At 48.7% G+C, this 15,461-nt stretch overlaps 1 pseudogene; it reads right to left on the bottom strand.

Annotated features, from left to right (window-relative positions):
* LOC135536472 (ryanodine receptor 2-like) overlaps positions 1–15,461 on the bottom strand; it is a 317,124-nt pseudogene that overhangs the window by 147,992 nt on the left and 153,671 nt on the right.

The raw sequence follows: 15,461 nt of genomic DNA, 5'->3' as shown, positions 1-15,461 counted from the left end.
CTGTATATAGCCTCTCTACTGTATATAACCTCTCTACTGTATATAACCTCTCTACTGTATATAGCCTCTCTACTGTATATAGCCTCTCTACTGTATATAACCTCTCTACTGTATATAACCTCTCTACTGTATGTAGCCTCGCTACTGTATATAGCCTCTACTGTATATAGCCTCTCTACTGTATATAACCTCTCTACTATATATAGCCTCTACTGTATATAGCCTCTCTACTGTATATAGCCCCTCTACTGTATATAGCCTCTCTACTGTATATGGCCTCTCTACTGTATATAGCCTCTCTACTGTATATAGCCTGTCTTTTTACTGTTGTTTTATTTCTTTACTTACTATTGTTAATCTAATACCATTTTTGCACTGTTGGTTAGAGCCTGTAAGCCTGTAAGTCACGTGACTAATGAACTAATGATCTGATTTGTCCCACTACGGTTGGAGCTCAGTATATTCCGTAAATGCTATTTGGTCTCCTGAGGTTGCTGTTTGTGTGTTCGGTTGTTGAGGTGGTGGGACATGGTGGACAAAAGCAGGCCGGAGTCAGGCTCACCTTTCCAAAAAACTTCATCTGCTGCTCGTGAGGAACGCTCTCTCCTTTCAGTGGTGTCCCAACGTCTTATAGAGGGGGGGGGGGCATCAGAACAGGGACAACAGGATTTAGTGGGATAATAGACATTAGGTAGTGTCCCAACATCTTATAGAGGGGAGGGGGACATCAGAACAGGGACAACAGGATTTAGTGGACTAATAGACATTAGTATTGTTAATGTTTAAATTGAAGTAATAGTCATTTCAGTGGCAGACAGTGTCTTAATCCCCAATGGCACCCTATTCCCTATATGGTGCACTACTTTATGCTACAGCCCTATTTCCTATATAGTGCACTACTTTATGTTACAGCCCTATTCCCTATATAGTGCACTACTTTATGCTCCAGCCCTATTCCCTATATAGTGCACTACTTTATACTACAGACCTATTCCCTATATAGTGCACTACTTTATGTTACAGCCCTATTCCCTATATAGTGCACTACTTTATGCTACAGCCCTATTCCCTATATAGTGCACTACTGTTGACCAGAGCCCTATGACACCCTATACCCTATATAGTGCACTACTGTTGACCAGAGCTCTATGGCATCCCATACCCTATATAGTGCACTACTGTTGACCAGAGCTCTATGGCACCCTATTCACTATGTAGTGCACTACTGTTGACCAGAGCTCTATGGCACCCTATTCCCTATGTAGTGCACTACTGTTGACCAGAGCTCTATGGCACCCTATTCCCTATGTAGTGCACTACTGTTGACCAGAGCTCTATGGCACCCTATTCCCTATGTAGTGCACTACTGTTGACCAGAGCTCTATGGCACCCTATTCCCTATGTAGTGCACTACTGTTGACCAGAGCTCTATGGCACCCTATTCCCTATGTAGTGCACTACTGTTGACCAGAGCTCTATGGCACCCTATACCCTATGTAGTGCACTACTGTTGACCAGAGCTCTATGGCACCCTATTCCCTATGTAGTGCACTACTGTTGACCAGAGCTCTATGGCACCCTATTCCCTATGTAGTGCACTACTGTTGACCAGAGCTCTATGGCACCCTATTCGCTATGTAGTGCACTACTGTTGACCAGAGCTCTATGGCACCCTATTCCCTATGTAGTGCACTACTGTTGACCAAAGCCCTATGGCAATAGGGTGCCATTGGGGACGTAACCAATGTGAAGTGTTATCCTCACCAGACTCCAGCATGTGTTCGTGGGCCTCGTCTACGTAAGTGATGAGCTGCTGCAGGAAGGTGTAGGCAAATCGCTTCTCCATGGAGGGACTATCCAACTCCTGCTCTTTCATGGCCCTGTAGAGATAAACCAGTCCGCCAGCCAGTCAGACAATCAGTCAGCCAGTCAGTCAGTCAGTCAGTCAGCCAGTCAGACAATCAGTCAGCCAGTCAATCAGTCAGTCAGCCAGCCGACCAGTCAGACAATCAGTCAGCCAGTCAGTCAGCCAGGAAGCCAGCCAGTCAGACAATCAGTCAGCCAGCCAGCAAGACAATCAGTCAGCCAGTCAGTCAGCCAGGAAGCCAGTCAGTCAGACAATCAGTCAGCCAGTCAGTCAGCCAGCCAGTCAGACAATCAATCAGCCAGTCAGTCAGCCAAGAAGCCAGCCAGTCAGACAATCAGTCAGCCAGTCAGTCAGCCAGGAAGCCAGCCAATCAGACAATCAGTCAGCCAGCCAGCAAGACAATCAGTCAGCCAGTCAGTCAGCCAGGAAGCCAGTCAGTCAGACAATCAGTCAGCCAGTCAGTCAGCCAGCCAGTCAGACAATCAATCAGCCAGTCAGTCAGCCAAGAAGCCAGCCAGTCAGACAATCAGTCAGCCTGTCAGTCAGCCAGCCAGCCCGCCAGTCAGACAATCAGTCAGCCAGACAAACAGTCACCCAGACAGCCAGCCAGCCAGACAATCAGTCAGCCAGTCAGTCAGTCAGCCAATCAGTCAGCCAGACAGCCAGTCAGACTATCAGTCAGCCAGCCAGCCAATCAGTCAGTCAGCCAGCAAGACAATCAGTCAGCCAGCCAGTCAGCTAGCCAGTCAGCCAGCCAGTCAGTCAGTCAGCCAGCCAGCCCGCCAGTCAGTCAGTCAGTCAGTCAGTCAGCCAGTCAGACAATCAGTCAGTCAAGCTTACATACTGATAGACAGACAGTCAGTCAGTCAGTCAGATAATCAGTTAACAACCTGTCAGTCAATCAATCAGTCAGACAGTCTAACCACCCTCACCTGGACACAGTGTAGCCATCCTCACCTGGACACAGTCTAACCATCCTCACCTGGACACAGTCTAACCATCCTCACATGGACACAGTCTAACCATCCTCACCTGGACACAGTCTAACCATCCTCACCTGGACACAGTCTAACCATCCTCACCTGGACACAGTCTAACCATCCTCACCTGGACACAGTCTAACTATCCTCACCTGGACACATCCTCACCTGGACACAGTCTAACCATCCTCACCTGGACACAGTATAACCATCCTCACCTGGACACAGTATAACCATCCTCACCTGGACACAGTCTAACTATCCTCACCTGGACACATCCTCACCTGGACACAGTCTAACCATCCTCACATGGAAACAGTCTAACCATCCTCACCTGGACACAGTCTAACCATCCTCACCTGGACACAGTCTAACCATCCTCACCTGGACACAGTCTAACCATCCTCACCTGGACACAGTCTAACTATCCTCACCTGGACACATCCTCACCTGGACACAGTCTAACCATCCTCACCTGGACACAGTATAACCATCCTCACCTGGACACAGTGTAGCCATCCTCACCTGGACACAGTGTAGCCATCCTCACCTGGACACAGTGCAGCCATCCTCACCTGGACACAATCTCACCATTCTCACCTGGACACAGTATAACCATCCTCACCTGGACACAGTCTAACCACCCTCACCTGGACACAGTGTAGCCATCCTCACCTGGACACAGTGTAGCCATCCTCACCTGGACACAGTATAACCATCCTCACCTGGACACAGTGTAGCCATCCTCACCTGGACACAGTCTAACCATCCTCACCTGGACACAGTCTCACCATCCTCACCTGGACACAGTGTAGCCATCCTCACCTGGACACAGTCTAACCATCCTCACCTGGACACAGTCTAACCATCCTCACCTGGACACAGTATAACCATCCTCACCTGGACACAGTCTAACCATCCTCACATGGACACAGTCTAACCACCCTCACCTGGACACAGTATAACCATCCTCACCTGGACACAGTCTAACCATCCTCACCTGGACACAGTATAACCATCCACACCTGGACACATCCTCACCTGGACACAGTCTAACCATCCTCACCTGGACACAGTCTAACCACCCTCACCTGGACACAGTATAACCATCCTCACCTGGACACAGTCTAACCATCCTCACCTGGACACAGTCTAACCATCCTCACCTGGACACAGTATAACCATCCTCACCTGGACACAGTCTAACCATCCTCACCTGGACACAGTATAACCATCCTCACCTGGACACAGTATAACCATCCTCACCTGGACACAGTCTAACCACCCTCACCTGGACACAGTCAAACCATCCTCACCTGGACACAGTATAACCATCCTCACCTGGACACAGTCTAACCATCCTCACCTGGACACAGTATAACCATCCTCACCTGGACACAGTCTAACCATCCTCACCTGGACACAGTATAACCATCCTCACCTGGACACAGTCTAACCATCCTCACCTGGACACAGTATAACCATCCTCACCTGGACACAGTCTAACCATCCGCACCTGGACACAGTATAACCATCCTCACCTGGACACAGTCTAACCATCCGCACCTGGACACAGTCTAACCATCCTCACCTGGACACAGTCTAACCATCCGCACCTGGACACAGTATAACCATCCTCACCTGGACACAGTATAACCATCCTCACCTGGACACAGTATAACCATCCTCACCTGGACACAGTCTAACCATCCTCACCTGGACACAGTATAACCATCCTCACCTGGACACAGTATAACCATCCTCACCTGGACACATCCTCACCTGGACGCAGTCTAACCATCCTCACCTGGACACATCCTCACCTGGACACAGTCTAACCATCCTCACCTGGACACATCCTCACCTGGACACAGTCTAACCATCCACACCTGGACACAGTATAACCATCCTCACCTGGACACAGTCTAACCATCCTCACCTGGACACAGTGTAGCCACCCTCACCTGGACACAGTCTAACCATCCTCACCTGGACACAGTATAACCATCCTCACCTGGACACAGTATAACCATACGCACCTGGACACAGTCTAACCATCCTCACATGGACACAGTCTAACCATCCTCACCTGGACACATCCTCACCTGGACGCAGTCTAACCATCCTCACCTGGACACATCCTCACCTGGACACAGTCTAACCATCCTCACCTGGACACATCCTCACCTGGACACAGTCTAACCATCCACACCTGGACACAGTATAACCATCCTCACCTGGACACAGTCTAACCATCCTCACCTGGACACAGTGTAGCCATCCTCACCTGGACACAGTGTAGCCATCCTCACCTGGACACAGTATAACCGATCCTCACCTGGACACAGTCTAACCATCCTCACCTGGACACAGTTTAACCATCCTCACCTGGACACAGTATAACCATCCTCACCTGGACACAGTATAACCATCCTCACCTGGACACAGTCTAACCATCCTCACCTGGAAACAGTATAACCATCCTCACCTGGACACAGTATAACCATCCTCACCTGGACACAGTATAACCATCCTCACCTGGACACAGTCTAACCATCCTCACCTGGACACAGTATAACCATCCTCACCTGGACACAGTGTAGCCATCCTCACCTGGACACAGTCTAACCATCCTCACCTGGAAACAGTATAACCATCCTCACCTGGACACAGTATAACCATCCTCACCTGGACACAGTGTAACCATCCTCACCTGGACACAGTATAACCATCCTCACCTGGACACAGTATAACCATCCTCACCTGGACACAGTCTAACCATCCTCACCTGGACACAGTCTAACCATCCTCACCTGGACACAGTATAACCATCCTCACCTGGACACAGTCTAACCATCCTCACCTGGACACAGTATAACCATCCTCACCTGGACACAGTATAACCATCCTCACCTGGACACAGTATAACCATCCTCACCTGGACACAGTATAACCATCCTCACCTGGACACAGTATAACCATCCTCACCTGGACACAGTATAACCATCCTCACCTGGACACAGTCTAACCATCCTCACCTGGACACAGTATAACCATCCTCACCTGGACACAGTATAACCATCCTCACCTGGACACAGTGCAGCCATCCTCACCTGGACACAGTATAACCATCCTCACCTGGACACAGTATAACCATCCTCACCTGGACACAGTCTAACCATCCTCACCTGGACACAGTATAACCATCCTCACCTGGACACAGTCTAACCATCCTCACCTGGACACAATATAACCATCCTCACCTGGACACAGTATAACCATCCTCACCTGGACACATCCTCACCTGGACACAGTATAACCATCCTCACCTGGACACAGTAAAACCATCCTCACCTGGACACAGTATAACCATCCTCACCTGGACACAGTCTAACCATCCTCACCTGGACACAGTATAACCATCCTCACCTGGACACAGTCTAACCATCCTCACCTGGACACAGTCTAACCATCCTCACCTGGACACAGTATAACCATCCTCACCTGGACACAGTATAACCATCCTCACCTGGACACAGTATAACCACCCTCACCTGGACACAGTATAACCATCCTCACATGGACACAGTATAACCATCCTCACCTGGACACAGTCTAACCATCCTCACCTGGACACAGTATAACCATCCTCACCTGGACACAGTATAACCATCCTCACCTGGACACAGTCTAACCATCCTCACCTGGACACAGTATAACCATCCTCACCTGGACACAGTCTAACCATCCTCACCTGGACACAGTATAACCATCCTCACCTGGACACAGTATAACCATCCTCACCTGGACACAGTGTAACCATCCTCACCTGGACACAGTATAACCATCCTCACCTGGACACAGTATAACCATCCTCACCTGGACACAGTCTAACCATCCTCACCTGGACACAGTGTAGCCATCCTCACCTGGACACAGTCTAACCATCCTCACCTGGACACAGTATAACCATCCTCACCTGGACACAGTGTAGCCATCCTCACCTGGACACAGTATAACCATCCTCACCTGGACACAGTGTAGCCATCCTCACCTGGACACAGTGTAGCCATCCTCACCTGGACACAGTGTAGCCATCCTCACCTGGACACAGTGTAGCCATCCTCACCTGGACACAGTGTAGCCATCCTCACCTGGACACAGTGTAGCCATCCTCACCTGGACACAGTGTAGCCATCCTCACCTGGACACAGTGTAGCCATCCTCACCTGGACACAGTCTAACCATCCTCACCTGGACACAGTCTAACCATCCTCACCTGGACACAGTGTAGCCATCCTCACCTGGACACAGTCTAACCATCCTCACCTGGACACAGTCAAACCATCCTCACCTGGACACAGTATAACCATCCTCACCTGGACACAGTCTAACCATCCTCACCTGGACACAGTCTAACCATCCTCACCTGGACACAGTCTAACCATCCTCACCTGGACACAGTCTAACCATCCTCACCTGGACACAGTCTAACCATCCTCACCTGGACACAGTCTAACCATCCTCACCTGGACACAGTCTAACCATCCTCACCTGGACACAGTCAAACCATCCTTAGCTGGACACATCCTCACCTGAACACAGTCTAACCATCCTCACCTGGACACAGTCTAACCATCCTCACCTGGACACAGTCTAACCACCCTCACCTGGACACAGTATAACCACCCTCACCTGGACACAGTCTAACCATCCTCACCTGGACACAGTCTAACCATCCTCACCTGGACACAGTCTAACCATCCTCACCTGGACACAGTCTAACCATCCTCACCTGGACACAGTGTAGCCATCCTCACCTGAACACAGTCTAACCATCCTCACCTGGACACAGTGTAGCCATCCTCACCTGGACACAGTCTAACCATCCTCACCTGGACACAGTATAACCATCCTCACCTGGACACAGTCTAACCATCCTCACCTGGACACAGTGTAGCCATCCTCACCTGGACACAGTCTAACCATCCTCACCTGGACACAGTCTAACCATCCTCACCTGGACACAGTCTAACCATCCGCACCTGGACACAGTCTAACCATCCTCACCTGGACACAGTCTAACCACCCTCACCTGGACACAGTATAACCATCCTCACCTGGACACAGTGTAGCCATCCTCACCTGGACACAGTCTAACCATCCTCACCTGGACACAGTATAACCATCCTCACCTGGACACAGTCTAACCATCCTCACCTGGAGACAGTGTAGCCATCCTCACCTGGACACAGTCTAACCATCCTCACCTGGACACAGTCTAACCATCCTCACCTGGACACAGTCTAACCATCCTCACCTGGACACAGTCTAACCATCCTCACCTGGACACAGTATAACCATCCTCACCTGGACACAGTCTAACCATCCTCACCTGGACACAGTCTAACCATCCTCACCTGGACACAGTCTAACCATCCTCACCTGGACACAGTCTAACCATCCTCACCTGGACACAGTCTAACCATCCTCACCTGGACACAGTCTAACCATCCTCACCTGGACACAGTATAACCATCCTCACCTGGACACAGTCTAACCATCCTCACCTGGACACAGTCTAACCATCCTCACCTGGACACAGTCTAACCATCCTCACCTGGACACAGTCTAACCATCCTCACCTGGACACAGTCTAACCATCCTCACCTGGACACAGTCTAACCATCCTCACCTGGACACAGTCTAACCATCCTCACCTGGACACAGTCTAACCATCCTCACCTGGACATAGTCTAACCACCCTCACCTGGACACAGTGTAGCCATCCTCACCTGGACACAGTGTAGCCATCCTCACCTGGACACAGTCTAACCATCCTCACCGGGACACAGTGTAGCCATCCTCACCTGGACACAGTGTAGCCATCCTCACCTGGACACAGTGTAGCCATCCTCACCTGGACACAGTGTAGCCATCCTCACCTGGACACAGTGTAGCCATCCTCACCTGGACACAGTGTAGCCATCCTCACCTGGACACAGTGTAGCCATTAATCTGAAAGAACTTGAGAATGTCTTGGGCTTTTCCTCTGTCTTTGGATTTCTCTCTGGCGGTGAGCGTGTCATAGGGCACCAGTAACGGATGGTTCCCTCCTCCTGGAACAAGATCAGAGGGAAAACTGAGACAGAGAAAGACATTTTGGATGTTTGAAAATAGTGGGGACATTGACCGTTGCAGCGTCAGTGAATGAGAGGACTTCACACAGTGTCACAGTGACACCTGCTGGTTGTTAACTGAACTGCAATCAAACCAGCAGTTAGGAAATCAGGTGCAAAGCAAAACTACAAGTGTACTACTATAGCACGTCCACGAAGCAGGAGTGACTGTTTGGAGAGTCCTTGTCCTTGTGTGAGCAGTATAGTATAGCTGTGGGCCCAGCCAACAGTATAGCTGTGAGCCCAGCCAACACAGTGGGCCCAGCCAACACAGTATGTCTGTGAGCCCAGCCAACACAGTATTGCTGTGGGCCCAGCCAACACAGTATAGCTGTGGGCCCAGCCAACACAGTGGGCCCAGCCAACACAGTATGTCTGTGAGCCCAGCCAACACAGTATTGCTGTGGGCCCAGCCAACACAGTATGTCTGTGAGCCCAGCCAACACAGTATAGCTGTGGGCCCTGCCAACACAGTATGTCTGTGAGCCCAGCCAACACAGTATTGCTGTGGGCCCAGCCAACACAGTATAGCTGTGGGCCCAGCCAACACAGTATGTCTGTGAGCCCAGCCAACACAGTATAGCTGTGGGCCCAGCCAACAGTATAGCTGTGGGCCCAGCCAACACAGTATTGCTGTGGGCCCAGCCAACAGTATAGCTGTGGGCCCAGCCAACAGTATAGCTGTGGGCCCAGCCAACAATATAGCTGTGGGCCCAGCCAACACAGTATAGCTGTGAGCTCAGCCAACACAGTATGTCTGTGAGCCCAGCAAACACAGGATAGCTGTGGGCCCAGCCAACACAGTGGGCCCAGCCAACACAGGATAGCTGTGGGCCCAGCCAACACAGGATAGCTGTGGGCCCAGCCAACACAGTGGGCCCAGCCAACACAGGATAGCTGTGGGCCCAGCCAACACAGTGGGCCCAGCCAACACAGTATAGCTGTGAGCCCAGCCAACACAGTATAGCTGTGAGCCCAGCCAACACAGTATGTCTGTGAGCCCAGCCAACACAGTATAGCTGTGGGCACAGCCAACACAGTACAGCTGTGAGCCCAGCCAACACAGTATGTCTGTGAGCCCAGCCAACACAGTATAGCTGTGGGCCCAGCCAACACAGTATAGCTGTGGGCCCAGCCAACACAGTATAGCTGTGGGCCCAGCCAACACAGTGAGCCCAGCCAACACAGTATAGCTGTGAGCCCAGCCAACACAGTATAGCTGTGGGCCCAGCCAACACAGTATAGCTGTGGGCCCAGCCAACACAGTATGTCTGTGAGCCCAGCCAACACAGTATAGCTGTGGGCCCAGCCAACACAGTATAGCTGTGGGCCCAGCCAACACAGTATAGCTGTGGGCCCAGCCAACACAGTATAGCTGTGGGCCCAGCCAACACAGTATAGCTGTGGGCCCAGCCAACACAGTATAGCTGTGGGCCCAGCCAACACAGTATAGCTGTGAGCCAAGCCAACAGTATCGCTGTGGGCCCAGCCAACACAGTATGGCTGTGAACCCAGCCAACACAGTACAGCTGTGAGCCCAGCCAACACAGTACAGCTGTGTGCCCAGCCAACACAGTATAGCTGTGGGCCCAGCCAACACAGTATAGCTGTGGGCACAGCCAACACAGTATAGCTGTGGGCACAGCCAACACAGTATAGCTGTGAGCCCAGCCAACACAGTTTAGCTGTGGGCCCAGCCAACATAGTATAGCTGTGGGCCCAGCCTACATAGTATAGCTGTGGGCCCAGATTAACACAGTATAGCTGTGGGCCAGGCCAACACAGTCATTAACCTACAGTGCAACTACACAGAGTTTAAAACCAGCTATCTCAGGTAGTACTCCTGCTGCTGATTCTGAGGTGCAGCGATCTAATGTCTCTAGTTCTGTCTCTAACAGCTATCTAATGTCTCTAGTTCTGTCTCTAACAGCTATCTAATGTCTCTAGTTCTGTCTCTAACAGCTATCTAATGTCTCTAGTTCTGTCTCTAACAGCTATCTAATGTCTCTAGTTCTGTCTCTAACAGCTATCTAATGTCTCTAGTTCTGTCTCTAACAGCTATCTAATGTCTCTAGTTCTGTCTCTAACAGCTATCTAATGTCTCTAGTTCTGTCTCTAACAGCTATCTAATGTCTCTAGTTCTGTCTCTAACAGCTATCTAATGTCTCTAGTTCTGTCACTAACAGCTATCTAATGTCTCTAGTTCTGTCACTAACAGCTATCTAATGTCTCTAGTTCTGTCACTAACAGCTATCTAATGTCTCTAGTTCTGTCTCTAACAGCTATCTAATGTCTCTAGTTCTGTCTCTAACAGCTATCTAATGTCTCTAGTTCTGTCTCTAACAGCTATCTAATGTCTCTAGTTCTGTCTCTAACAGCTATCTAATGTCTCTAGTTCTGTCACTAACAGCTATCTAATGTCCTCTAGTTCTGTCTCTAACAGCTATCTAATGTCCTCTAGTTCTGTCACTAACAGCTATCTAATGTCCTCTAGTTCTGTCTCTAACAGCTATCTAATGTCCTCTAGTTCTGTCTCTAACAGCTATCTAATGTCTCTAGTTCTGTCTCTAACAGCTATCTAATGTCCTCTAGTTCTGTCACTAACAGCTATCTAATGTCCTCTAGTTCTGTCTCTAACAGCTATCTAATGTCTCTAGTTCTGTCACTAACAGCTATCTAATGTCCTCTAGTGCTGCCTCTAACAGCTACCTAATGTCTCTAGTTCTGTCTCTAACAGCTATCTAAGGTCTCTAGTTCTGTCTCTAACAGCTATCTAATGTCTCTAGTTCTGTCTCTAACAGCTATCTAAGGTCTCTAGTTCTGTCTCTAACAGCTACCTAATGTCCTCCAGTTCTGTCTCTAACAGCTATCTAAGGTCTCTAGTTCTGTCTCTAACATATATCTAAGGTCTCTAGTTCTGTCTCTAACATATATCTAAGGTCTCTAGTTCTGTCTCTAACATATATCTAAGGTCTCTAGTATATCTAAGGTCTCTGGTCTCTATAGCTAAGGTCTCTGTCTCTAGTTGGATGTTTATCAGATATCTAAGGTCTCTAGTTGGATGTCTAGCAGCTATCTAATGTCTGTAGTTGGATGTTTAACAGATATCTAAGGTCTCTAGTTGGATGTCTAGCAGCTATCTAAGGTCTCTAGTTGGATGTCTAGCAGCTATCTAATGTCTGTAGTTGGATGTTTAACAGATATCTAATGTCTCTAGTTGGATGTTAACAGATATCTAAGGTCTCTAGTTGGATGTCTAGCAGCTATCTAAGGTCTCTAGTTGGATGTCTAGCAGATATCTAAGGTCTCTAGTTGGATGTCTAGCAGCTATCTAAGGTCTCTAGTTGGATGTCTAGCAGCTATCTAATGTCTGTAGTTGGATGTTTAACAGATATCTAAGGTCTCTAGTTGGATGTCTAGCAGCTATCTAAGGTCTCTAGTTGGATGTTTAACAGATATCTAAGGTCTCTAGTTGGATGTCTAACAGATATCTAAGGTCTCTAGTTGGATGTCTAACATATATCTAAGGTCTCTAGTTGGATGTCTAGCAGCTATCTAAGGTCTCTAGTTGGATGTCTAGCAGCTATCTAAGGTCTCTAGTTGGATGTCTAGCAGCTATCTAAGGTCTCTAGTAGGATGTCTAGCAGCAGTGTGAGCTGCAGTTGGACGTCATGTTACCTTCATCAGTAAAGAGTACTGTTCTACCTATCAAACACAGGAGACAGAGAGAGAGAGGTACAGAGGGGCACAGCAACAGATCAAGGACAAGAAACCAGTTACCAAATCAAGACCGGGAACAGCAGGTTACTTGGTGTTGGAAGCGGACCAGAGGTAAGTCTGTCCTAAAGGACAATCTGTCCGACTGTACGCACCTTTGGCTTCCAGTTCAAGTTTCTTCTTCTTTGCCCAAATATTATGATAGTTCTCTGCAAGCAGTTCTGCCATAGACTGAAGAGACATAAGAAACACTCACGTTAACAACTAGACTGGGGCTCGCTTTGTCATAACCATTATACGCACATCTTGTGTTGCAAGTAACACAGAATGAGCAGCGTTCAGCAGTGTAGCGTGTCACTCAGAGTATGTGTAGCGTGTCACTCAGAGTCTGTGTAGCGTGTCACTCAGAGTACGTGTAGCGTGTCACTCAGAGTACGTGTAGCGTGTCACTCAGAGTATGTGTAGCGTGTCACTCAGAGTATGTGTAGTGTGTCACTCAGAGCATGTGTAGCGTGTCACTCAGAGTATGTGTAGCGTGTCACTCAGAGTATGTGTAGCGTGTCACTCAGAGTATGTGTAGCGTGTCACTCATAGTACGTGTAGCGTGTAACTCAGAGTACGTGTAGCGTGTCACTCAGAGTATGTGTAGCGTGTCACTCAGAGTATGTGTAGTGTGTCACTCAGAGCATGTGTAGCGTGTCACTCAGAGTATGTGTAGCATGTCACTCAGATTATGTGTAGCGTGTCACATGGTACTCAGTGTACGTGTAGAATGTCACTCAGAATATGGTTAGCGTGTCACTCAGAGTATGTGTATCGTGTCACTCAGCGTACGTGTAGCGTGTCACTTAGAGTATGTGTAGCATGTCACTCACGTGCAGGTCCCGGGACAGTGTGACATTGCTCATGTCGATGGGTCTGGGGCTGAAACCTGGAGCTCCTTCGACAGAGTGTTGCTGGACAGAACACAGAGGGAGAGACAAGACTGTTAGCTACTTGACATGTCCTGTAGTCTCAGGACTCTTCTAAGGACTGTTAGCTACTTGACATGTCCTGTAGTCTCATGACTCTTCTAAGGACTGTTAGCTACTTGACATGTCCTGTAGTCTCAGGACTCTTCTAAGGACTGTTAGCTACTTGACATGTCCTGTAGTCTCAGATCATGTTAGATACTTGACATGTCCTGAAGTCTCATGACTCTTCTAAGGACTGTTAGCTACTTGACATGTCCTGTAGTCTCAGATCCTGTTAGATACTTGACATGTCCTGTAGTCTCAGGACTCTTCTAAGGACTGTTAGCTACTTGACATGTCCTGTAGTCTCGGATCCTGTTAGGTACTTGACATGTCCTGTAGTCTCAGGACTCTTCTAAGGACTGTTAGCTACTTGACATGTCCTGTAGTCTCAGGACTCTTCTCAGGCCTGTTAGCTACTTGACATGTCCTGTAGTCTCAGGACTCTTCGAAGGACTGTTAGATACTTGACATGTCCTGTAGTCTCAGGACTCTTCTAAGGACTGTTAGCTACTTGACATGTCCTGTAGTCTCAGGACTCTTCTAAGGACTGTTAGCTACTTGACATGTCCTGTAGTCTCAGGACTCTTCGAAGGACTGTTAGATACTTGACATGTCCTGTAGTCTCAGGACTCTTCTAAGGACTGTTAGCTACTTGACATGTCCTGTAGTCTCAGGACTGTTAGCTACTTGACATGTCCTGTAGTCTCGGATCCTGTTAGGTACTTGACATGTCCTGTAGTCTCGGATCCTGTTAGATACTTGACATGTCCTGTAGTCTCAGGACTCTTCTCAGGCCTGTTAGCTACTTGATATGTCCTGTAGTCTCAGATATTGTTAGCTACTTGACATGTCCTGTAGTCTCAGGACTCTTCTCAGGACTGTTAGCTACTTGACATGTCCTGTAGTCTCAGGACTCTTCTAAGGACTGTTAGCTACTTGACATGTCCTGTAGTCTCATGACTCTTCTAAGGACTGTTAGCTACTTGACATGTCCTGTAGTCTCAGGACTCTTCTAAGGACTGTTAGCTACTTGACATGTCCTGTAGTCTCAGGACTCTACTCAGGCCTGTTAGCTACTTGACATGTCCTGTAGTCTCAGGACTCTTCTCAGGACTGTTAGATACTTGACATGTCCTGTAGTCTCAGGACTCTTCTAAGGACTGTTAGCTACTTGACATGTCCTGTAGTCTCGGATCCTGTTAGGTACTTGACATGTCCTGTAGTCTCAGGACTCTTCTAAGGACTGTTAGCTACTTGACATGTCCTGTAGTCTCGGATCCTGTTAGATACTTGACATGTCCTGTAGTCTCAGGACTCTTCTAAGGACTGTTAGCTACTTGACATGTCCTGTAGTCTCGGATCCTGTTAGATACTTGACATGTCCTGTAGTCTCAGGACTCTTCTAAGGACTGTTAGCTACTTGACATGTCCTGTAGTCTCAGGACTCTTCTAAGGACTGTTAGCTACTTGATATGTCCTGTAGTCTCAGGACTCTTCTAAGGACTGTTAGATACTTGACATGTCCTGTAGTCTCAGGACCCTTCTCAGGCCTGTTAGCTACTTGATATGTCCTGTAGTCTCAGGACTCTTCTAAGGACTGTTAGATACTTGACATGTCCTGTAGTCTCAGGACTCTTCTCAGGCCTGTTAGCTACTTGATATGTCCTGTAGTCTCAGGACTCTTCTAAGGACTGTTAGCTAC

Source organism: Oncorhynchus masou, unplaced genomic scaffold (assembly GCF_036934945.1).
Source record: "Oncorhynchus masou masou isolate Uvic2021 unplaced genomic scaffold, UVic_Omas_1.1 unplaced_scaffold_623, whole genome shotgun sequence".
In the NCBI taxonomy this organism is placed as follows: Eukaryota; Metazoa; Chordata; class Actinopteri; order Salmoniformes; family Salmonidae; genus Oncorhynchus; species Oncorhynchus masou.
Note: the sequence above shows the minus strand (reverse complement) of the source record. Positions and strands in the feature narration are given on the sequence as shown.